The sequence below is a fragment of the Ursus arctos genome, unplaced genomic scaffold (assembly GCF_023065955.2).
Source record: "Ursus arctos isolate Adak ecotype North America unplaced genomic scaffold, UrsArc2.0 scaffold_17, whole genome shotgun sequence".
Lineage (NCBI taxonomy): Eukaryota > Metazoa > Chordata > Mammalia > Carnivora > Ursidae > Ursus > Ursus arctos.
In genome coordinates, this window is record NW_026622841.1 from 18,367,060 (window position 1) to 18,393,381 (window position 26,322).

The 26,322-nt window shown below is 42.9% G+C and overlaps 1 long non-coding RNA gene across 4 annotated transcripts in view; it reads left to right on the forward strand.

Moving 5' to 3' along the window:
• LOC123000882 (uncharacterized) overlaps nt 1–26,322 on the forward strand; it is a 55,609-nt gene that overhangs the window by 19,417 nt on the left and 9,870 nt on the right. For 3 of the 4 annotated variants that reach the window (XR_006409241.3, XR_006409242.3, XR_008959686.1), the window contains exons 3-4: nt 359–452; nt 5,477–5,643. This is a non-coding gene — a long non-coding RNA (uncharacterized LOC123000882). The remainder of the gene's footprint in view (nt 1–358; nt 453–5,476; nt 5,644–26,322) is intronic. The other variant, XR_006409243.3, reaches the window with a different exon arrangement.

Sequence of the window (26,322 nt, forward strand, 5' to 3'; positions counted from 1 at the left end):
TGGGTTATCCGTGTTGACATTGACTCTTGCACGATGGGCATTTTATGGGATATATTAAAAATATGTATAGTAGATAAAATAAACATATAATGTAGGTTGACATATAAGGTAGCCCCAAAGCCAAATTCCTTAGAATAGGTGTGTGATGAGAACCCAGTGTGGTACGGAAATCCTTTGGCCCTATTTCCAGCCTTTTTGAGCATTGAGTCATGCAAAGTTTGCCAAGTGGCAGCCCACAGGCCACATCTGGCCTCTTGACATGCTTAATTTGGCTTGTGCAGTGTTCTTAAAAAGTTATCATTGAAAATGTGGGGAGCTTTTTTTTTTTAATTTGCATTTTTGGGTTTTCTTGCTCTAGGTTTGTGTTCCCTGATGGCAAAAATTGACAGGAGTGGAGCAATTCTCACCGCCTTGGCTGGGGCACACGTGACATGGTGTCAGCTTCAACCCAAGTACGTGGTGTTTGAGGTGCCAGTTCCTGGGCCCCAAGTATTCCTTTCTTGTTGCTCTGCCAGCCCGTTTGCTGAATCTCCCACTTCTTTCCTAATCAGTTCTTGTCTATTTTGCTCAAGGTCAGCTATTGAAGGAGGACAAAGTGGCTTGAGTTGGGCAGGTTCATCTTAGACCCCCTTTGCATTTAGCCTTGTACAAAGTGGGGTTTTCACTAATCTTGACCAATTGCTCAGAAATCACCTAGTGAGCTCCTTGTGAAAAATCAAAACAAACAAGCAAATATAAAATATGTGGAAAGGCTGACAAATTGAGCCATTCGGCATGGCATTTAAAAATGGATATAGAAACATTTTTAATGTACTCTTTCAAATGTCATGACAGCTGCCCAAATTTGTAATTTTAAAATATATTTTATGTTATCACATACATTTGCTATACACTCTATCAAATATATGACTAATATATGAAAACAAATATGTTTGCCACCCGGCTGACTCATGCTCCTTGAGATGTGGGAGGCTCCTTGAAGAATAAAGAAAAAGCCCCTTGTGGCTGGGAAGAGGGACCCCAAAGCTAACATTTTTTTTTCCTCCAGGGGTTTTGTTCAGGGTTCAGCTTTTGGTTCTCCTTGGGATGGAAGGCATGTATCATACAAGTTCTTATAGAATCATTAGGCCTAAAAAAGGAAGACGTGTCTTATTTTCAACACCAGGGAATAGTTCCTTAAATCATTCATTCATGCAGCCATTTCTTCATCTGTTCGTTCACTCGGGGAGTGTTTATAGAATACCTACCATGTGACACTGGAATGTTTGGTGTTGTAAGGAGGATAAATACGTGAACAAAAATTCTGGGTTGTTCGTCTGAAGGAGCTGTATTTGTTTCCTTGGGCGGCCATAGCAAAGTACCACAGATGGGTGGCTTAAACCACAGAAATGTGTGGTCTTATAGCTCTGAAGGCCAAATGTCTGATATTAAGGTGTCAGCAGGGGTTGGTTTCTTCTGAGGGCTGTGAAGGGAGGCTCTGTTCCAGGCCTCTCTCCATGGCTTGTAGATGGCCATCTCCTCCCTGTGTCTTCATGGCATCTCACCTTCATGTGTGTCTGTGTCCAAATTTCCTCTTCTTATAAGGGTGCAAGTCAGATTGGATTAGGGGCCATCCTAGTGACCTCCTTTTATCCTAATTACCTCTGTGAAGGCCCTATCTCCAAATGTGCTTGCATTCTGAGGTAATGGGGGTTAGGACTTCAACATGAAGTTTTTTCAGGGGGGAGGATGCAATTCGACCCGTAACAGGAGTGTATAAGGTGACTGTTTCTGAAAGTTTGAATGCTTCTCTTCTGCTCATTGGTTCTGCTGCTTCTACTAGTAAAGGGGTTCTTTCAGTTGCTAATGGCCACCTCACTGATTACTAAACTAGGCTGGCCTAGATAATTAGAAGTTAGACAGGTGACAATAAACAGAGCTTGATTCCACAGACACAAAATTTTAGTAACTGACATAAAGTGGGTATACAGATGATAGAGGCTGGATTTTGGATGCACTTGTGTGTGAATGGAGGGCCAATTTGTGGCCAGGAATGGGAATAAAAGATCTCCATGGTGTTTTCCAGAAGGATCAGATGCCATGTAATATGGGTGAATAGAGAGGAGAGAGCTGGTCCAGATAAGCCAGAGAGGAAAATTCTGGAAAATTGAAATCTGACTAACATAAAGGCTGTCACATGAACCTGTAAGTCTTCCCGAGTGAGGACAAAGGGAGAAAGAACCAAAAAGGAGAGAAAGATCCAGCACTAACTGGGGGTTGTAGGACACGTGACATGAGACACGGTATTAAAAGGACCCAGCTGACATCCTTTGACAAGATTGTGCTGCAGCCCAGAAAGAAAGCAATGTGGGCCGTTCTCTGGACCACAACTGTGAGATGGAAGATCATCTTCCTTACACTCTTTCTCCAACCCTTTTCCATGCTTGGCCTTTTCTCTCCAGCATCTTCCCTGCTTCAGTTTTCCATCCTCTAAGTTGGCACAGGGTAAAATGAGAGCCAAGTTTAGTCTCTCAACAGCACGTGCATTGTATTATGAAATTCCGACAGGTTGAAATGCTTCCATAAATGATAGGCACCGGAGGTCATGGGTTTGTCCACGGGTGCCTTTCCAGCACACTCTACATCACACCACGCATTCAACCATTCCACCTTCCTTTAGGTGCGTGCCTGGCTCTGGTCCCCTCTTTCCAGCAGCATTTCTCCAACTTTCATGTGTAAGCTCATCACTTGGGGATCTTGTTAAAATGCAGATTGTGTGAACAGACACTTTTCCAATGAAGACATACAAATGGCTAACAGACACATGAAAAAATGTTCAAAATCATTAGCCATCAAGGAAATTCAAATCAAAACCACACTGAGATACCACCTTACGCCAGTTAGAATGGCAAAAATAGACAAGGCAAGAAACAACAATTGTTGGAGAGGATGTGGAGAAAGGGGATCCCTCCTACATTGTTGGTGGGAATGCAAGTTGGTACAGCCACTCTGGAAAACAGTGTGGAGGTCCCTTAAAAAGTTAAAAATTGAGCTACCCTACGACCCAGCCATTGCACTACTGGGTATTTACCCCAAAGATACAGACGTAGTGAAGAGAAGGGCCATATGCACCCCAATGTTCATAGCAGCAATGTCCACAATAGCTAAATTGTGGAAGGAGCCGAGATGCCCTTCAACAGATGACTGGATTAAGAAGTTGTGGTCCATATATACGATGGAATATTACTCAGCTATCAGAAAGAACGAGTTCTCAACATTTGCTACAACATGGACAGCACTGGAGGAGATAATGCTAAGTGAAATAAGTCAAGCAGAGAAAGACAACTATCATATGATTTCTCTCATCTATGGAACATAAGAACTAGGATGATCAGTAGGGGAAGAAAGGGATAAAGAAAGGGGGGGTAATCAGAAGGGGGAATGAAACATGAGAGACTATGGACTATGAGAAACAAACTGAGGACTTCAGAGGGGAGGGGGGTGGGGGAATGGGATAGACCGGTGATGGGTAGTAAGGAGGGCACGTATTGCATGGTGCACTGGGTATTATACACAACTAATGAATCATCGAGCCTTACATCGGAAACCGGGGATGTACTGTATGGTGACTAACATAATATAATAAAAAATCATTAAAAAAATAAAATAAAATAAAAATAAATAAATAAATAAAATGCAGATTGTGACTTAGAGGGTCTGAGATGGGCCCAGGCTGGTTCACACTTCAGGTTGCAAGGGCTGGTGGGACGATGGAGCCCCAGGAGATGCCGCGAAGTGTGATTATGTCATTTAGGAGCTCTGGGCTCGGTGGGGTTCCCAGGTGAAGAAGAGAAGATGCCCCTCTTGGCTACTGAGGGCACCTTAACATTCACTAGCTCCTGTATTCATTAGTAAGGGTTAGAGAGAAAAGAAAAATAACAATAGTGTTCTTAATTGGATCTCTGAAAGAGATACTGCATTTCCACTGATGAAGGCAATTAAAGCTGCAGACACTACTGCTCGAAAGCTGACATCTTCAGGTGTCTCATAACAAAAATTAATACCACTGCTGGCTGTGCCACCTAGTCATGCTGTAAAGTAAATTAATTACAGCAACCAAACTAATAATAACAGTGCCGACAGAGTTGTAGCAATCTAGTGGCTTACCATTGGTGACTGAGCAGGGACTTTTGCCTCTCTGCTACCCATGAGCGCAACCCAGCAATTGCTGACTGTAACATTTCTATTGTATGGTTTATGCTAAATATGCATATCTTAATTGCATTAGTCAAAATAATTAGCTAATATATTTTTGCATAATGACGAGGTAAGCAAATATCACCATAGCTCAGTGGTTCTTGCATGAGTAAATTTGGAAAATTAATAGACTCCCAATTTCCTAATTATCTGTCTTTTATTCCATGCTCAAACAAAGAAATGCTACTGCACACTCCTGGGCATCGTGTAATTTAGTTTGCACCTTGAAAATTTAAAGCACCTGTGTTTGTTTTCTCCCCCTTTTGTGGGAAAGTGATACAAAGAAAACTACAGCTCCTTCCTTTTATCACCCTTAAATTGAAATGTAAAGGAGGCAGTGGATCGATACGTCTTTTAATTTTTATATGAAAGTGGGGCCTCGAGTTATGGGCAGTTTTAATGCATTGGAAAGTTATTATAAAGTTGAAACAATGGTCACAATTCTTTCCAAAGTGACAGTGCAGAGAAGGTGCCTGAGCTCCGGGTGCATGGTGGCATTCCTTTGTACTGTCCATCCCTGTCATCTACCAAACTTCCCCTTTGTGTCTCTGACGACTACTCGGTTTAGCTTAGCTCTTTCTCATGTAGTCACACCTACATGGCAATGGCTTCTTTCTTGCTCCTGGACATACAGTCTCCACGGAGGACAGTGTGGTTGTTGAAGAGTAAAGCTCGCTTTTGATTAAAATGCTCGGTGGACCACAGCTGGATTCCTTTGGGTTCCATCTCATCTCTTTGGGTTTATGATTATGAACCAGAGTAACATGTGGGACTACCCTGCGGAGCATCCTGACTTAGCAGAACCTGGCCATTCCTGCCAGGCGCCCAGCTCTTCCTCACTATTTATGAGAAAGCATAGCCTTTGTATGCTAATCTAATGCATAAGGAAAACAGACGTCTGCCCAAGAGGACATTTGGGCAATACACTAATATCCTCTCAAGAGCTTAAAAGCACTCTTGCCTGTGTCTTCCGGTGGCCAGTTTCAGGCCACCACTTAAAAGGAAGAATGTTCCAGAGCCCGAAACCCACCACATCTGGACGAAACCCTCACGCCAAGCCGTAAGCCACCAGTCTAATGATTGGCAAGTCCCGTAGGGGAGAAAGCAGCTGGGTGAGGATCTCCTTTAAGTTTCTGATGAGTCTAGATTTCTGGTGGCTTAGGTGGGATAAGGGAGGGAGGAGATCTTCACTGATGTCATTTTGCCTCTCAACAAGCTCTGATTGGATCACTTCCCCCAGCAGGTGCAGTGCTTGTCGGGATCCCAGCCCTGAGACCCCTTGGATGGCCTTCCAGCAAACCCCGTGCAGGCCCTCGAGAGCAGGGAGCGGCTGTAGGCTGTAACATCCTCAGGTCACGCACTCCCTTCCACGCTCACATGCAAATCGCCAGGAACCATAAAAGGAATGTATGTAAAATTTGTTTTAATTTGTACATGTGAGTGTAACAGGCTTTAATTAAGATGAGGAAAGAGATGAAGGCATGCTAAATGGTATTTGGGAGGCCATGAAAACATAACATCCAATTTCATAGGACAAGAGTTGATACAAGAGGAGTAAACTCGAAAGCCAAGCTCGCAGCATCTGTCTTGGCCAGTTAGGAAGGGAGGGCTGTTCACCAGGCACCATGTTACCATCAGGACAGTGGGACCCAGAAGGCAAAAGGAAAGAGAGCTAGGATTGAAGGCCTAGAAGAAAAACTAATGAAGAGTAACAATGGCCACAGATGAATATTCTGGGGGGAAAAAAAACCACCCAAATTCTCATGCTAGAAAATGTAGTGAGAGAAAAGTAATTCGAAGTTAGACCAGAGGATGGAGGAAGTTCACCAAAGGTGGACATAGCCAGTGCACGGACGGAAACACAATGGGGAAGAGAGGATAGGGGCCCTGAGGAATGAAGGGAGCGACTGCCCAGTCCTCAGGCTACATGGCTCAACTTCTCGTTGCCTCCGATCCCAGGAGAGGCCATGCCTGCATCCGAGTTACGGAGAGCCTTGTATCTAGGCTAGAAGTCAAGGGCAAAAGAAATGGGACACGGTTCCCAGCCTTTCCTTAACTCCTCAGAGGCCTCAGGGGAGGCAGCTTCTAGCATGCTAGACAGGTGTTCCCCCTGAGGCCCTCGAGGCATAAGAAAACTTCCGATATGTGATGGCGGGGTGCAGAGCAGGAGGGGGGGGTGCAGCAGCTCGGGCTACAGAGGGAACAGGGGCCAGGTGTTACTCTTTCAACATGATCTGAGGAGTTTGAGCTGAATCCTGGGGGTAGCCGACAGCTAGGAAAGGGCTGAAAAGCTGCAGGAAGCATAAGATCAGCAAATCTTGGAATAAGCCATCAGTTAAAGTAGCTAACGGTCACGTGGAAGTTATAAGAATGTGGGAAGCATATTCTTTGCTTTCAAAGATCTAATATTCTTGAGTTATGTGAATTAACTGAATGATTTTTTTAAAAATCCCAAATAATAGATTAATAATAGAGAAGACACATCTTAGGAGAAGTAGGATATAATTAACAGGCAGATCCCTGCTACTTCGAGTGTGGTCCGTGTCTGTGGACAAGCAGCATCAGCATTACCTGGGAACTTGTTAGAAACGAGGAGCTCAGGCGCCACCCATACTGACTTGACTCAGAATTTGAAAAATAACAGGATCTCCAGGTGATCTACCCAAAGTACTGGCCAAAAAGGCTCGCAAAAATATTAGGTGCAAAGCCTTCAGTGGAGAACAAAGATTTGAAGAAGGAAGAGTAGGGATTTCTTGTTCAGTAGGGATTGGTTTCATTGTCTACACTGAGTCTGGTGCTTTCGGGCATAAAGGCACAGGATGGGTCCCCTACAAAAGCATAGAGCAGATAAAATAAAATACCTGTCAGAAATCTCCAGGCGCTCACCCTGGAAGAACTTAGAATCTTGGGAAAAAGGGAGGAGGACCCTGCATTTCCTGAGAAAAGGGGACTTATATTATAATTCGGAGAGGCTTGTTTCTTGCACACCTGGGTTGGAGAAATAGTTCCTTGATGGTGCATGATTCAGTTGAATGGAGTAAGCTTTGGGAAAAGGCAGAATGGTAGGAAATGGAGCTCCTTGGGCATGGCTTCCATGTTGCATACTCAAGTGACTTTACAAAAATACAAGTCAACTAGAATCTTTCTAGAGTAACTAGATCTAGAATCTTAATTAAAATATTTCAATGTCTAGCAAACCATGAAACAATCCACATGTCCTAGCAGAGCTCTCCTGGCCTTATGTGGACAGACTGTTGCCAACCTTTCTCTTCTTCCATATCTCAATCCTCACCCCCGATCTACCTGTCCCAGCAGGACCATATGGAAATGTTATACTGGGTTCTCCTGCTCTGCCCATCTTTTCCTTCTCCACCCAGTGACTTTGCTCACACAGTTCCCACTACTTATAACAGCCCTTGTCACCCCATTTTGCATATCCTTTGGTAAATCCTACTCAGGCTTTGAACCTTTGCTCACCCTTTCCATCTCCTTTAAGGCAAAATTAGGCACACTGTTCTCAACGGTCCCACGGTGCCTCATACATTGCTCCCTCCTGTAATAGTTATTGCGTGTGCTTCGTGCTAGTCTCCAAGTTCCTTGGTGTAGATAATATATCTTATTCTTGTGTTTCCATTTCTATCATTATACTGCAGACATAATAGATGCTTAATAAAAACAAGTTTAATGAAAACGATGAATAAGTGAACATAAGAATAAACGAATAATGAATGATTGTGAAATCAGATTACAGAGGGCCTTGAGTGCCAGGCTAGGGTCATTGGAATTCCTTCTGCAGCTGTTGGAAGGAAAATGTGGTAGTAGGGTGTGAGTGAGAGGCACTGATTCAACTCACATGTTAAAAAGCAAAATTAGAAGAAAAAAAAAGGAAAAAGAAAAAGAAAACACATGCATAGAGAGGAAAAGGAAATTCAGTGAGAAAAACAGCAACGAAAATCTGCAAACTCATTTTGTAATAAAAATGTCTCCTCTCCGCATCTGGAGAACCGGGCAGTTACAGGTGACAGGAAGGTGACGTACTCTCTCCTCTGTACACCCCTTGGCCAGATCTCCACACACCTCAGTCAATGGCAAAAAAATCACTAAGTGGGGGCAGCCTTGCACTGGAGATTACCTGCTTTCGTGTGCCCTGATGATTTATGGGCGTGATTTCAGATTGGTGTGCATTTCCTCTGTTATTTCCAAGATTTTTCTCGCTTAGGTTATCAGACCCATGGAGGGCAGCCAAAGGCGGCACCATGGTTGGGATTGCTACCAATAGGGGTGCCCTGGCTCCTCGGCCAGCACTTGTGGGACACTTACTAACGGGACAGGCCTTATCTTTTGTGATCGCGTGGACAGACCCTTTGAATTACTTCTGTTTCTTTTGTCCACTGATGTCGCAGAGATCTCGGGGCAGAAACTACACATTTAGCGGACTTTAAGTTGTCCTGGTTCTACTTTGAGCCAGCCTTCAAAGTAATTATTACAAGACAATTATTAGAGTAAGGAATAAAGTCAGGGTCTTTCATGATCAATTCCAAACTTTGGGAAGCGTGCTGTGACTTTGGCAAAGGAGTTCTGTGTGGGGAAGCTTGGAGAGTTCTCAAGGCAGCGTTCCTTACACAGGGCCCCGGTTCCCACTGCAGCTTAGCCGGGATGTGGGATTCTTTTCAGGTCCCAATTTTTTCAGATTGTTACCCTGGGCTGTTAAGCAGCTGCTGTGTTTAACCACAGATGTGGGTGCACTTTATGGATGCGATTCCTGTGTGTATGTGTGTGTGCCAATAAACAAATATGTATATATTTAAAACCAATATTGACACAGTGTTAAGACTGAAATCTCTGCAGTCAAATCAGGAAATTCCAAAGCTACACTTCCTCTAACAGTATCCTTTTAGTCACTTACACATCCCGCGTGTTGTACCATAGCCATGTAACTTCAAAAATACGTGGGGATAGACGACCCCGGGCCTAGGCTGGCCGAAGCACAGTGATTTTATGAATTATCTGCTTTTGAGGTGCTTTCATGGTACACTTTCGCTTCATGTAAACACACTGAACTTTGATTGAGAAAGGTGGAAATAAAGGAATCAGGAAAGATGTTTTCTTTTATAAGTCAAAAAAGAGAGACATGTCTAGTTTTATTCTCTGGTTAATAATCTTTATCCAAATAGAAGTGAAAACGGCAGAGGGAATGTTCTTCATCGTAGGTTCAACACTCATTGTTTCAACCTTCTACACTCAAAAATAGGAAACCATTTTTCTTCAAAATTGGCTTTCATTCCCTTCCTTAATGAGGACTATAATCTTGCCAAATTTGAAGTTCACAGCTTCAGTCATTTTTGAATTGCAGAAGCACAGATAAAACATTTTGATATTTTTTTATGATGGAAAATATGCAATTTTCCCTGCCTAGGTGTATGGTAATATTCTCAGATACATCACATCTAAGTTTAGATTCGAATGAGTTCTCCTGTGTCGAAAGTGCCGGGTAACTAACATAAAGCGGCTTTTGTTTTATTACTGTGTGTTGGCTAACCTTCCATTTGGTTCCCTTTTACGGCCATTATCTGGTTGGAGTGGTTTGTCAACAGGCACTGATGGGCCTGAAGACATGGTCTAGGAGTTAGTTATCTGACTCTCAACTTAGTGCCCCCCGCATTCTCACTTCTTAATCTTACTGCTTGTTATGTTTCTGCCTTCTTTTTTCCTGCTTCCAAAATCTTCTGAGAGTTGCCAGATAATAAGAGACAAATTGTGCAAATTGAATGTCAGGAAGTGGTGCATTAGTAAGTGAGCTTTTTGCCATCAATGGTACAGTCGATTCCCTCTCTCTAAGCCAAATACTTCTCCAAATTGGATTAGGCTTGATGAATTTCTTTTTTTTTTTAAGTTAAAGTATGCCAGCTGCTTATTTTCATTTTTGTTCATCTGGTGAAACCAGAAGGGGCCCAAAGAAGTCATTAATGTCCACTGTGTGAGGGCTCTAGGAAATGCGTTGAGGGTAGAATGCATGAACAGTATTGTTCACCATATGTAGACTAGAAACATCCTTATGTTCAGGGTCCATGGGTAAGAGAGGGAGTGTGTTATAATTAACTGTATAGTACATATGGTGGACTAGAAAGTTTACTCCGTGGAGACTAGTTTAGTTATAAAATCAAACAAACAATGAAAACAGAGTCAATTAACTGTGGCTTTATCAAATGTTGTCACGGACTACATGTCAATTCTGTGGAAGACCGTGGGGTCAGAAAGCATAGGCATATTCTGACCCTGGGCCCCCACTTTTCTAGACAAGGTGAAACAGGTTGTATCAGATGAAGTTAACAGACCTAGTTCATAAGAGGGTGGCACTGAAAGAGAGAGAGAGAGAGAGAGAGAGAGAGAGAGAGATGAGCTTTATCTGCCACAAATCCCTCTTACTATGGCTTCACCAAGGATTACTAGAAAGTCTGTAAGTGAGTCCTTCCCTCAGAGCCCATGTTCCGTGGTCATCTGAGGGCCAGCTGTCAATGTCGCACTCTACCCAACTGTGGGATCACCAAGGACTGGGTTAGAACGCCATAATCAGCTGCCTGTGGCTCCATTTTCCAGGGACTAGGTGGCTGTAAGTCTTGCTGACTGAATCTTTGATGGAAAAAGATAGGTCTGATGGGTAGCTTATGTTATGCAGGACAATGATTATTTTAAGCTAGACCAATCCGACCTTCCTCAAATCTAGACAGCCTCTGTGCTTCTAAATCCTGCTCCTTGCCAAGACAAAAGGCAGATGGTGCCAGACCCTGCAACTACAACAGAGAATCTGGTTTTGTAGAGCAGTTTAGCAAGATGGTCTTTAATCGTGCTCTTTTGCATCTGATGCCTTCCAGACATTTCTTGAGAACATGTTAACAGTTTTGAGGGCCCCATATATGTTAATAGGTGTATTTGCAAAATGCAGACTACTCTTTTGCTCTGATTGTGCTCATAGTCACATCTGATTACATCGATAGCTTGCTCAGAAGATTTCAGGGGCTCCTTTGTGGGCCTTAGGATCAAATCAAAACTGTGAACAAGCTAATATGGCCCTTCTCTCTCTGACCATCTTGTTTTTTCATCCTCTCTTTATTATTGCATTCTAGATATTAACACTTACTAATGTTTTTAGTTCTTAGAGATTCTTGAAGGCCTTCTTTGACTCTTCCCATCACCCTTCTCCTTCCCACTCCCATCTTTTGAATTTGTTTAGGTGTCCCTGCTACGTCATCGTATAGACTTGAGTAGCTTTTTGCACTTCTATTATAAAATTTATCATATTTTTTATATTTGCTTGGTTTCTGCCTCTCTGGCTAGACAATAATAATCTCTATGAGATTACAAATCACCGTGTCTGCGTTGTTCCCTTTTGGAGTCCTTTACCCAGCGCAATGCTTGGCACATAGTGGGAAATCAATGGACACTTGTTAAGTGTTTGAATCAATCATTTCTATTTTAGATACTAAGATTAAATGAGCATTTCTGTGTATTAGCCTAATACTTTATACTTTTTAAAAAATATTTTAACTCTAATAAATTTACCTTCTTGCTAGTCTATCTTAACTTTGTTCTGTTTTGAACTCCCTTTTTTCTAGAGGCAGCAGATAGCCTTGGGTCCAAAGCATTAAAGCTATAACCTAAAAAGTGTGAAATAAGAGTTTCTTGGTGCCCTATAGGACATTGTCTAGGTTCTCAAGCTCTAGGGGTGCTTTGCAAGTGAGATCAGTTTCTAACAAAACCATCGGACCACTTGAATCTTCTAAACTGGTACTAAGATGTGCCTGCTTTAAATATTGTTCTGTTGTGTAGTGAACATCCTCATGGTTAAGTTCTGGTGCCTACAGATTTGTGCCTCGGACAGATTGGCATCCAGGAGCACACACTCTGAGACACTCTGTCTTGATCAATGTACAATGAAGTACAGAAACTCAACAGGAAGGGCATAGAATCTTGAAGCTTATCCAAAACTAGTCCTTACAAAAGGCACAGGAAGCTACTATGCCCTCAAAAGGTTTTACTCTCAGCCAGCCATAATGCCTAAAATGCTTACCACTAGAGTCCTCTTAGATTTTCATTATTGCATTGAAGAAATGCATTTTTAGAGTAGAAACACATTAGCCCATTAAATCCATTCTCATGGATTGGTTTAGTCTAGATCAAGTAAGCTGCCTTTTAGAGGAGAGAGAACAGCACCCGGAAGAAATGAAATTGCAACAATAAATATCCATCATCAAAAAGGAGAGATGGTAGGAACCCAAAGAAATGTCAAGCTTGTAGGGATATTATTTGGATGGAGGCTAGCAGCTGGGGGTGGGGGTGGTGGCAAGAGGGATGGGATCTGGGCAACCGTGGGGTGCTGTGTCTGTGTGTGTGCGTGTGTGTGTGTGTGTGTGTGTGTGTGTGTGTGTAATTCCTGGGGTTCCAAGGACAGTGAAGAAGGTGGCTCCAGCAAGCTTCACCTCCTGGATTTTGTCCAGGTCCATCCGAGGTGTCAGTTCCATGCTTCTCTAAGACAAGGTGTGGGAGAGGCAGGACAGACCTGTGCTTCGGTTTCTCTAGCTGCCCGGCTTGCTACTGAGTAGAAATGGGATGGATTTAAACACTCAGGATAGATTGTGAGCATCATCTGGTTAGCCTCAAACTGTTTGACATCTTTGCCAAAAGATCTCACATAAATATCAGAGATTTCTCTGTGTCTGTGGAGCACATGTTTACTCGTTACCACTGAATTGAGACTAGCAATGTCCTTCTGATTTCTTTGCTTGCTTTTAAAACAGAGGAAAAAACTGAGTTTCTGGGCCACATTTGTCGAGTTTCCCCTTCCTCGTCTCCTTGTCCCAGTAGCGGCCGTATTTTTCCTATGATAGATGTATGAAGTATGCAGGGTTTCCAGGGGAAGAAAATCCAGGGGAAAAATTGGACAGAAGACTGGCTAATGACCAGAGTGGGTTTAACCCATATTTGAAGTCTCACTTTCAGTAACTGGCGAGGGTGATACTTCTGGAGTGTATGAACCAGCTGGTATTAGCAAAAGTGTGAAGATCTGCTGATGGAGGAGGGGGCAGGGAAGGTTTGTGGGTGTGTTTCGAAGTCTGTTGGATGCAACTGGTTTAATTTCCTTTGTTCATCTGCTTCAGTGTTTGCAGTGATTTGAGAGGGTCGTTTTCTCCCCCCTCCAACACATTTGGTGAAGTCTGCTGATACTGTGTCACTGATTAGGCTGTCAGCAGTAGTAAATGTTGTACATTCCATTTACATCAGGAAATTTTCTCTTAAAGAACAATACAAGATAGAGAGTCTGGTTCCAACCGGGGTTCATGCTGGAGAGAGGGAGAAGCAGAGACAAAGAAAGTCAAAGAGGAGAGGAAAAAAAGAAGCATGGAAAAAGAGAGATGGAGAGACATATGAAAGAGTCAGCGAGAGACCGAGAAAGAAGGGGGAGAGAGAGTGCCAGTGAAAAAGAGGGGACAGAGAGAGAAATAGAGATACCCAGAGAAGACAAAGACACACTAAGAGAGAAAGAGAGAGCCAGAGCCAAGCATAGAGACGATGGAAGAGAATATTAAATACAGAGAGAGAAAAACCGAAGAAGATGCTCAGAAAATTGGGGAGGGTGGAAATGTGGGAAGGAGAGAATCAGAGAGACCAGGGAGAGTGGGGGGAGAGATAGGGAGGGCAGATAGAGTCAGGGGGACTGGAGGAGAAGAGAAAAAGAAGACATACAAGGAGGAGAAGAAGGGGGAGGAAAAGAATATTCCATGAAGATCCGGTCTTACTCCTTTAAGCCCTCCCTGATGTTTTGATGTTAGGGATTACCTATATGTGCACAAGATTTCCCTACCAAACCAAATCCAGGAAGAAGCGAGGGTAAGGAGACTACAGCAGACTCACAAGTCCTCAGAGCAATTGTATTCATCAAGGCAAGAAGACAAGGGAGAAAAGTGATAGAAAAACACTTCACAGAACTCCCTGAAAGAGTTTATAAACAAGTCGATCTTGTTTTCTGCAACAATTTCTCTACTGAACAATTATCAGGATAGTGAATTTCAGTTTATAAATCCAGATTTCCTACCAGTTTGTCAGTGGGGAAAATTTCCTCTGAAAGAAGTTCAAGACCTCTTTTTAAGAACTCGTCTGTGTTGTCTCTGGCTGATGTAGGCACCGTTTGGACACTGTGAGGGTCCCAAGTTGTGGGTATGTTTAAGTGGAGGCAGTTTTGGTTGGAGTGAAACCCATTCAAGTTGAAAGTGAACCAAGTAACGAGAATCATCCTAGTATGAATCTGCTGCTAGTATCAGACAGAGCTACAATTTGTTGAGCCTTTGCTAGGGGCCAGGGACAATGGCAAGCCCTTTATTGTTTCATTATATCATCACAGTAGCCCTATGAAGTAAATATATTTGACAGAGGAGGAACAGAGATGCAGAGAAGTGACGTGATTCACCCAAAGTTCTCTGGGATTTGATCTCAAGCAGCAAGGTTGTGCTCCATCTGATACAGATAATAATAGCTGAAAAGATATAGACAGATGATGATAGATAGATGATAGATAGATAGATGATAGATAGATGATAGATAGATAGATAGATGATAGATAGATGATAGATAGATAGATGATAGATGATAGATAGATAGATAGATAGATAGATAGATAGATGATAGATAGATATAGTCATGGAGAACACACTGATCATTTTCTTTCCAAGGCAGTTGGAGTTCTAAAGAAAAGAGTCAATATCTGTCAGTTTCTCCTTATTGTTCCCAGGGCTTCGAGTGGTGTTGTAGATATTAGACAGATATCATCATACATCTCCCTGATGTCATATAGAAAAACCCAAGTATCTTGGAAGATCTTCAGTCTATCTGTTTTATCCAAACTGGCTTAAGGTAATGAGTTGCTTTATATCTGCAATGGGACTGGCAGTGGAGAAGCCCTGGGCTAAAATGAGTGAGGCATCAGATTCTAACGCTCAAAGCTGGAACTTGACAGCCCTTCCCATAGTGTGTCCTGTAGCACACTTGTTTCACAAGATGTTGTGTAAAGAAAAGCTCCCAGGATCAGAGATGTTTGGGAAGTACTGGGTTAATCACATTTTGGTAGGTCTCTTTCCTGAAGAATTTCTTGTTAGAGACCATGTATTGTGCATTTGTGTCCTTCCAATGGGATGGGTCTTACCCTCTCATCGCATCTACCCAAAGCCACACATTATCCAATTTTTCTTAGATAGCTTATGTTGTACTCATCACAGGCTGCCCAGTTTGTTATTTAATATTTGATGAACCCATGTTTTACTTGCCCGCCTAGATTGTGAGTTCCCTGTGACTGGGGACTTCAACTTGCTTGTTTGAATCTAGTACTGTGTAATGTAGGTAACAGGTACTCGATAAACATTTATTCATTGACACATCCACATGTGAAAAAGTGATATGTCTTGGTTTGGTTCCCCCCACGCAGCTCCTGAGACAGCAATTCGGGTGCAAGTTGTTTACTTGGGAGGCGATCCCAGGAAGGCCACACAGAGTGGGAAATTGAGGCAGAGTGAGGAAAGGTAATAAAAGGTACACTAATGAGGGGCGCCTGGGTGGCACAGCGGTTAGGTGTTTGCCTTTGGCTCAGGGCGTGATCCCGGCGTACCGGGATCGAGCCCCACATCAGGCTCCTCTGCTATGAGCCTGCTTCTTCCTCTCCCACTCCCCCTGCTTGTGTTCCCTCTCTCGCTGGCTGTCTCTATCTCTGTCGAATAAATAAATAAAATCTTTTAAAAAAAAAAAGGTACACTAATGGATGGGTTATAGCTGCGGCCAACTGAGGCTCAAGCCTGCTGGGACCTCTGGCAGATGGTAGCACACACATCAGGGTTGGACCACTGCGGTGGGATGAAACTGGATTATCTTCTACCAGCTTGGGTTGAAGATTGGTCCTGGGGTGTTAACCCCTCTGTACTTCCGGCCTGTAAGACAGAATGGCTGGAAAACCTTTTAGGCAGAGAGACACAGGAAGCTGTCAGAATGCACTAGACCACTACAGTGACCCCTGGGAATGTTGGCAGGGTGCTAGTCATGACCTGTCCCATTATCCGAGAGCAGCATTATTTAACCAGGCTCCCCGATTCCCAACAACCGAACAATATGTACTCATTCAGCCTTGTATCAATAAACGAGCAGGGGTTTGTTTGTTTGTTTATTTGTTTTGTTTGTTTGTTTTGTTTTTTTGTGGCCCAGACTAACACATTAACTTAGGTTTTTCCTGCTTTTAGAACCCTCTACTGCATTTCTCCCCACTTCCTCAGTGAAAAATTGTCCTGTCAGCAATCTCACAATGTGATTTCTTTATCAAAGGTCATTACCGATTATTTCCATAAAGAGCTGATACTTCAGTAATTACCTGATTTTTATCTTTTTTTACGTAGGTCATTTATATGTCATTATTGTCATGTTATAGTCTCCTGCCTATGAAAAGGCCTGTAGTAAAACCAGCAAATTCGCCTTTGCCTCTTATTATTGCCCTATGTTTCATTTGTCATTTTATTTACTGTTCCGAAGAAGATCATAGTTGGTTAAGGTGCTTGATAAATGAACACATGGAGATAGAAGCAAACATATGCATGGGACCCTTCCCAACTCTTGGGCTGGCCTGCAGGCCTCATGCTAACAGCAGGAGACGACAGTTTCCATCAGCGGTGTCATAACTGCCCTCGGCATAACTAGCTCCTACTGGAAGTCTGCTTGATTTTTAATACTGGTTGTGCTTCCTGCCAGGACGCAAGCCCCAGAGCTCCATGTAGTACTGCCTCCCAGAGTGGCCAAGGCTATGCTTGTGTCCCACGTTGCCTTGACTGCTGCTTTGAGTAGGAATTCACCTCTTCCATCCTAGCTCTGGAAACATTTTCTGGCGGTTCTCTTATAGCTCTTGGCACTTATGAATTTGTCCTCCTAAGACTTAAAAATTCCCAGAGGCCCCAGACTATGTGTCACTCTTCACCTTTCCTTTTCTCAGAGCACTCAGGACCATGCCTGCCATATTTAAATGTTCAGTGAATACAAGGAGCTGAACTGAACTGGAAGATGGACAAAGAAAATTTTCTCTTGTCTCTTCTCTTTATTGTCTACAGAATTGGAATGCAGAGTAGCATTAGATGGAATGAGAGTGTCACAGGACCCCTACACCAGACACATGTCATTTTCACTATTTGAGGCATCAATGTTTAAAGAAGCTTTTAGTAAAAGGAAGTTAAAAAAAGAAAAAGCAATCAGAGAGGGAGTAGTGTCTTAATTGCTCCCCAGGAGTATTAGTTTGAACTATAGGAAATTGCCATTGTTAAGGTCACACATGGTGGTTCCTACCTAATGGCTGAACACAAATTAGTAGATTTATGGGCATGATAAGAAATAGGACATGGCAGTTGTGATGTGGAAAGAAGAAAGCAAAGAACACTGTTGAAAGGGGTTTTTAGGATAAGGCACCAGGAAGTGATATTAACTGGAGGAGGGAGAGTAGTAAAGATGAGGTAGGTGGGTACACTGCAAACCAAGTCCCCCTGAACCCTATAAAGTTTCCTGAGGCCACTTCTATCACAGCAGACCAATGCTTCTAGAAGGTCACTACAGTAGGTTATATGGGGTAAGCCCTGCTTTCTCTCTGTGTTTGTTTCTTAGTATGCGTACCTCAAGGGTATGAAGCCATGAAGGAGAGTGGCTCTTCTCAAACGGAGACTGTATCTACAAGCCCTTACTCATCACACATAATTTTTGGCCCCAACTAAATGCTTTTAACCCATGAATTTTTGCTAGTTGGCATCATAAGCCAAAACCAAAATCAGATTAATAATACCCACTCCCACACTCTCTATTCATACATGGGAATACCTTAAGTCATCTTCAAGATAAAACATCCCAAACTCTGCTGTCAATTTTTAAAAATGGGAAGTCTAACCAGAACCACAGACTCAACCGCCCCAGTGAGTCAAAACCCAACTGGCTGAGGGTTTAACGTTCTATAATATTAATGTGCGCTAATGCTTGGGGACCTCGATGTAACCCATGGTCCATGTGGCTCTTAGATATTCAAGAGCGTGTTATAATGAGATCCTGCCGAGCAAAAGAGGAGAGGGAGCGTTTATGTTAGGAACCAGTGAAGGGTGCATCCACTTAATGAGGTCAGGTGGGAAGAGGAAGATGTGGGAATTATGTGTTTTAAACAGGGAAGAAATAGCACTTTTTTGTGTCCTAGGAAGGTGCAACCTCCCAAGATAGAATCTATAAATCAGGGCATTTTAATGTTGCCTCTGGAAACTGGCTCTTTCAGAAGACCATCAAGCAATTTTCATGAACTTGTCTGTTCTCCCTCACACCTACATTGACAAGTGGAACTTTTCTATTCCATCATAATCAAGACACAGAAAATGGAGGTGTTAGGGGCCATCTGGCAATTCAGTAACACATATATTGATGTATGTGTGTTACATTTAAAGGCACAGCATGGTAGAGCAGCAAAAAAAAAAAAAACACAAACAGATGACTTCTAGATTCAGCTCTAATACTAACTAGGTGGTAAGAACCTGGATTAATTCCTTACCTCTTGGAGTTTGGATTTTCTCACCTGTAAAATAACTGTGTTAGACTTGATGACCTCTGTTGGTTAGGGCTATTCAGTTGTACTCTTCTGTGATTCTGGATGAAGTTGCTGGTGCTTGACATAGAATCCTTTCATCTTTAGAAAGTTATCATTGTTTAATAGATCTGTTGTCACCTTGTGAATGAAGATAAACATTTACAAGGAAAATATTAACAAGAAATAATCAAATAATTGTTCTTCTTGGTCTCCTGTATTCCTTATTTTTCCCTCCATTGCTATTCTGAGTGCATGGAAGTGAATCAGTTAGAGAGTAGGAGTTCACATACTTTAAAGCCTCATGTATTTTGTTTTACAAAAAGAAAGAGAGGGAAGAGAAGGGGAAAATACACAGGCATGGCATAAAAGAACAAAAGGAGCAGATCGCTGTGCTGGGGGAAGGGAGCCATGGTTCTTGAAACTTCAATAAAGACTCTGGGAAGAAAATGTCCCCAAAGGAAGTTTTTTACCCTTTGAACACCTGGATTAGTGTTAATTTTTCCAATCGTCGTATTCCTTCCCTACATTATATCGGAATTGATTCAGAGAAAGGACTGCGCCCAGAGTACATAATAAACATCTCCAGGAGAGGTGGGGAGGACGGGCAGAAGCAGGAAGGAGATGAAGGGAAATCAATTGCTCGGTGCTGACAACTTCTTCTTGTAATAACAGTATTCTGTCACATTGCATTACCAGCACTTTGCAATTGTATGTGTTTTTGCTAACAGGCTGTAAAAGTGTAATCATATGAGCACTGAATACATTGTATTAGTGGGAATGATTCAAGGGGATGTGCGCTTTATTACACCAGTATGGTGCATAATGTGTTGCTTACTGAAGTGAGACTTATCATTTTAGTAAAAGAATATTTATTATTTATCTGTTTGTTGTGGCGTCAGTGCCTTCCAGGGAAAGCTGCACATTCCTGTTGGGGGAAGATTTTCTCCCACTCATCTCTCTCGCCCCACTCTGAATATCTGAGCAGCGTGACCCTGAAATTGGGATAAAAAAAATCACTTGTAGTGCCCAATTCCCAACCACCTGAGAAAGCAGCGGCTCTGCTTGGGTTTCCAAACGGCATTTGTAAAGCTAATGGGATTGTTGCTGTGAAGCAGCTTTTGCAAGGAAAGTTGAAGGAACAAAAGGGGAGGAATTTCACATGTGTGTGAGAGCGACGGTGGGTTGGACAGATACACCCCAAAGGATGTGCTGAGAAAGATGCAGCTAGAATTAGAGACAGCCTGGAAAGGGGCAGGCAGGATCCACAAGGTTGGATTTTTGTTGTTGTTTTTTGGCTTTAAGGAAGTTTGTAGGAATTTAACTATTTCTACCCAGTGCTGGAATGTATTTGGGTACCTTTCTAAATAGAGCCTTTCCTGACTACCTAGATCTGAACTCTTGAAACACCAATTGTCCTCACTCATTGGACATTGATTACACAGTGAAGTGTGTGTGTACGTGTATGTGTGTGTGTGTGTGTGCACTGTTGTAACACACTAACGTGAACTTGGTGACTTTAACAACAGAAATTAATTGTCTCCTGATTCTGGAGGTGAGGAATCTCAGATCAAGGTATTTGCTGGCCAGGCTGGGTCCTTCTGAGGGCTGTCCCATGCCCCTCTCCCAGCTCCTGTGGTTTGTGGGCAATCTTTGGTGTTCTTAGGTTTTTAGGAACATCGCTCTGATCTCTACATTCATCTTCACATCCTCCCCCTTGGTATGTGTCTGGGTCCAAATTTCCCCCTTTTATAACAACACCAGTCATGCTGGATGAGGAGCCCACCCTACGCCCACCCTACTCATCTTAACAACTGGATCTACGTTTTCAAGTAGGGCACATTCTAAGGTGCTGGGGTTAGGACTCAAACATGTGAATTTGGAGGAGGACACAATTGAACTCTTAACAGTACTCCACCCTGAGAATTGTTTATACAGAACATTTGGGGATTGGTGTGAATTTCCTCTAAGTCTGATGATGTCCATCGACGGAAAGCAGCCTCTGCAGGGAGGAGTACCAGCCGACATAGTCACTTGCCATGTGGCGAGCATGGTACCAAGTGCTTTAAGTGCATTAATTTATTTAATACTCACAATGTCGTCATGAGGTAGGTGCTGTTAACATCCTCATTTTACAGATGAGGAAATTGAGGCACAGAGGGATTAAGCAAATTGTCCCAAATGACACAATAGATTCAGGTTTCAAACTTGCACAGTTTGCCTCATGAAGATCTACACTTAACCATGGGTTTTTATAGCCTCCCTTCATTAGACAGAATCTGGATGGCTGCTTATATAACTGTTTCCTCTCTTTATATAATATTTATATTTATTTTTTCTGACTAGGGCTTTTTCACACAACAAAAGAATCTGATAAAGGACTTTTAGACTTTAGGTCAAATGATGCAAACGAGGTGTCTATTTTCTTTCCCTAGCCTTGAAATGGATCTCCCACCCAAGACTCCCCAGGAAGCTGTGCTGGGATGTTGCATGGTCCATGGCCCAGAGGCAGAGGAAGTGAGGTTGGGTGTGGGTGGGGTAAGGTGGTGTTGTCTAGGACTCCAAACGACAGTTCCTCAAAGTAACATGCTGATTTTGAGCTGTGTTTGGGCTTGCATCCATTGAAGTGGGTCCGGTCTGGTGGACAGAGAATGCCAGCAGGTAACGCAGGCTGGGGAGGCATTTGGAGGCAGGGTAATGAGTGGATCTTGGTTCCTGTGGTTAGTGAATTAGGGCAAGAATCCTTCTAGAGGTATAGGCTATGGACATACAGGTCCTGCTCCCAGGGGCAGGGGCTTGGTGAGGATGACCGAGGGGAAATAACATCTATTGAGCACCTGTCAGACATTCCAAAAAAAAAAAAGTGAAAATTTACTATTATTTCCATTTCAAAGCTGGGGCTTAGATGTCACCTAACTTACCTTTGTACTCACAGCTAGCAAAGGAAGGACCTAGAATTTAAACCCAACACTGTCCAGTGTGTAAACCTGGACTCTTCCACGGCATTACATTATCCAGCAGGTTTACGCAGGGGGAAGTAAGTGGAGCTGAGGGTGTAGACTGCAGCTCCTCAGTGTCTACCAAGGAGTGGGGCTGGGGAGAGAAAGGCGCTGACACCATTCAGCAGATGGAACCTTCATGTGCACAGTCACTAATGCATTGGCCACTTAGGTATGTTGGCCAGGTAATGAAGTGATGGATGTGGTGAGTGGGGACTAAGTGAAGATCAAGTCAGAATTCTCCTAAAAGGAGGCTGCCTTCCTGAACTTGAAGTCTATTGAAAAGCTGCCACATTGGTCTCTATTATTATTTAATAATTTCCTTTCTGGTTAATACTAAGAAGCTCATCCTGGAAATAAATACCAGATAAAGTCCACACAAAGTCACCCTGCTTTTCTCCTTACGTGTTCCTAGCACAGGCTTCATTTCCGCAGGAGTCCAGATGTGGGGCTCTTATGCTCTGATGGCTGAGAAGGGGGATCAGGAGTGTGGATCGTGTGTCCTTCAGAGAGGCAATGCCTGCATTCAGAAATGCTCACCACGGAAATATTTCTGATGACCTTGACCATGAGCACTTCATCGGGCTCCTCTGCTGGCTTTTCAGTGCATTAATCCTGAGTTCTTCAGGCCCTGAGGGCATTATCACTTACTTTAAAAAAAAGTAAAAATGGGTTATACTGTGCTTTGATTTATGCTTTGTGTGTGGTCCCATGTTCAGTGGTACGGAAGTCCATTTGTGTGGCAGCTCTATGTGCTGTATAAAGTCACTCTTGATTCTGGGATTTCCCAGCACCAGTCTTTCTAGTTAAGCAGCACCTACTGTATACCTACTTAGTCTGCAATAGATTCTGCGGGTGAACCAGAAACACGGTAACCAAGGTCCTAATCTCACATGTCTGACCTTCTTACCAGGAGTAGAAGTCATTGATACCTGTGAAAGTTAAATGTCCATGGGACAGGTGAGCAGTAGTTCCACAGAGGGGTTCTAGAGAGGTCTACTAAGTAGTGATGAATGGTGCATACATCTGCTCTAGGAACTCAGGGGAGGGGGTCGTATGGTGAACGGGGCCATTCTGGGAAGACACCAGCTGGCAACTGGAGTAGAGAGAAAGCCAGACTTGCGTGGAAGGAAGACTATATTACCCACTCTGGTGTTTCCCAGAGGATTTTGACCTGACATTAGTACAGAGAAATACTTTAAGATGGTTATTTTTACTATCTCTTCAGCTTTTTATGAATTTTTTTCTCCAGCAATAAAATCCTCCAGAGAGGTTTCATGGGGCATTAGTCTATCTTTACATGGATCTTTTTGGGCCCCGGGGGTACGTCCAGGGAAGAGCCTACTGTAGCTGTTAGATCTCTGCTCCAGGTCTGTCCTCTGCCAGCCGGTGTGAGAGGGTGGCTCTCTTCTGTCCGCCTGCGGTGGGGCTCTCAGGGGAGGACGAGCTGTGGGAGCAGGCCAGTCTGACAAGGCCTCTGCTGAATGACAGCCTCATAGAAATAAGCTAATTTTGTGGTGAGCCTGTTTCAATGCTATCATTTATGTTTCTCAATACTAGGAACAATGGTATTTTCATTCTAATTCAGTTATCTGACGTAAGTAATGTCAGTGCCTTTATCATAACAGATCTCCAATGTGAAATATCTAGTAAGAGAGGGCAGGTGGTTGTTACTCTGTGAACCTCACCATCTTTTACCCCCCTTGCTGTGCTAAGTTAAATAAACCACTCTTTAGTGTGGGAACGCCTGAGGTGGCCCTTGAGGGCAATGCAGGCAGTGGGGTCCCTAGGACCAGACAAATGGTGACGTCAGCAGCATAAAGACGAAGCTGCCAGAGACAGCAGATTGCTGGGTGTGATCTGAGGCTCCTGATTGTCATTACCTAATTAGCAAGGCTGGAAATCTCAGGTTAGTACAGAGCCATAGTGAAGTCAAGATCATGGTGTGTCTCGTGTAGGTTTAGTCCTACTTCTTCTTAATCCTGAACCGTCATTTTTTTCCTAAGTAGATAGGATTAGCCAGCAAGGTAAGAATGGAGAGATCGTTTCCATTCCCTGACTGCTACTGGAAAAAATAGTTTAAAAGAAGTATCCACCGACAGTTGACTAATGAAAGTCACTGACGTTTTAAAAGAAAGAATGTCATATTACGGGGGAATGTCTTTCAAAGAAAAGTATCTGGTTTTTCTGGACAAAAGGAGGTAGAATAGCTCTTTTGGAGGTGAGAAGGGTGTTTGCTGCTGCTTTTCTCTGTGTCTAACCGTCAACCCCATGTTTCCTTGTCCCTATTTGGACATAGAATCCCCAGAACGTGCTCTGCTTACGTCTTCTTTGGAAGTATGCAGCCTTATTTGGGATTGATAGGAGAAAGAAAAGACACAAAGAAACTCAGGAAAGCCTCCAGTATTTGTGTCCCAGGTAAAGGCCTGTGGGCTTACTTGGCACCTCGGAGCCCTCGTTGAAAATAGTACCTCGTGGGGTATTTGGATGAGCTCAGAGCTTAATTACAAAGGGACAATATCACTCAAAGTTTGAAAGAAAATTGAAGTGGAAACAAGGTCTAATGAAAAAATCTGGGTGTTAGGTCAATACTTATTTGTGTTTTTGCCATGGTAGAAAGGCCGCTGGGGTCTGAGGGTCTGGCTCAGGTGGCCAAGTCACAGCCAGGCAATAAGGAAAACCGGTGGGGTTGGAGAGTTTGCCTTCTGAGATCCAATTTGAATGAATCTGTGACACATAAGGTACATTTGGGGAAAAAATTCTCTTCCTTCTATTTTTCATAATTTCATTAAATGCTTCACTAACATTTTTCTAGTTATTACCTTTTGCATTTTAACATTCTTATGGACCCAGTCCATGTTCTTTACCCTCTCACTACTGTGTCTACTACTTGCCTCTAATTATCTACTTCTAAACGCCCCCACCCTGCCTCTCTTTCAAGGCACAGAACAAATAAAACCTTCACTGTTTCCCTAGATCATTTAGTTTGTACTTGTCATAGGGACCCTGAGTTAGGACACATTCTGTGTTCCTATTACTTTTGTACAAGCCCTTTCCTGATTCATCTTTGCAACCCACATGGCTTCTCGTATATTTTAAATGTTAAATAAAAGTTTTTGAATGAATAACGATCAGGGGATAAAGACTCATTTGGATCTGTAAGAAGCCTGAGCTTCAGAAATTTATTTCAAATTATAGAGATCCTGCGAGTCTACTTTAATGATGGCATTTACTTAAGCCCTTAAAAATATTTACTCTCTGAAGGAGGTTAAACATTCCCTTCAAATCCCTTCCCTCCAAATTTGTCTCACCGACTCAATAAACACTTCCTTTACACATACTATAAAATATTTTAGGCCAGTTTTTTGTCTGGGTGATAAGAATATATCAAAGAATGTGAATTAAGGAAGGTCTTATGTCTGTCCAATATATCCGGAAGTCCTTTAGACTTTTCCTCCAAAGTAAATCTTAAATATATAATGACTTCTCTCTATTTGCATTTCCCCCACCCCTAGTTTAACCCAAGACTGCATATCTCTTCCCTGGTCCCCTGATCTAGCATCTGAATTGGTCTCCCAATGATTCACCATTCTTCCATTTACCCACAAGGCCTCAGCAACATTGGTTTTCAGTTCCTTAAACTCTTAAAACAAAAATAATATAAAACGAAGAGGAAATCAAAACAAATAATTTCCTAAGACCTCAGGGAACTCTGACTATACCTTCTGCTTGTTCTTCATAGCCCTTTTTGATACCTTAAATCATGATTTCTTGTTTAGTGCCAGTATCCCTATTGAATAGTAAGTTCCAGGGCACCTGGGTGGCTCAGTTGGTTAGGTGACCGACACTTGGTTTCAGCTCAGGTTATGGTCTCAGGGTCATGAGATCGAGCCCCACCTCCATTGGGCTCCAAGGTCAGTGTGGGTCTGCTTGGGATTCTTTTCCCCTCTGCTCCTTCCCCCACTCACGTGTGCACTCTCTCTCTCCCTAAAATAAATTTAAATAAATAAAATCTTTAAAAAAATAAACCAGAAGTTCCATGAGGGCAGAGACTGTCCACTTTGTGATGCACAGTCTAACCAGTACCAAGATAATGAGTGGCTGAAAGTAGGTTGCTCAGTGAGTAGTGTGTTGATAGAAAGAATATCGATTCCATCCATGGGTCTTAGTCTTTCGTCTCCTGGGAGAGACTTAATAGTCAACTTCTTTCTGGTGATAACTGTTCAGAAGCTTGAAGGCTGCCTTCCTTCACCACCCTATCGGCTACGAGTTTGAGCTTCTACAGGTTACTCATTCCTGAGCCTTTCTGGAATACCTTTTGAGTCCCTTTGCCATTCTGGTCCCTATATTCTAGTTCGTGTGTTGCTATTTAAAGTGGGACCCAGATCTGAGTGTGATATTCCACCCGTGGTTTGACTGGTGACACTTGAGAAGGACCAGCGTCTTCTTCAGATGTGCTAC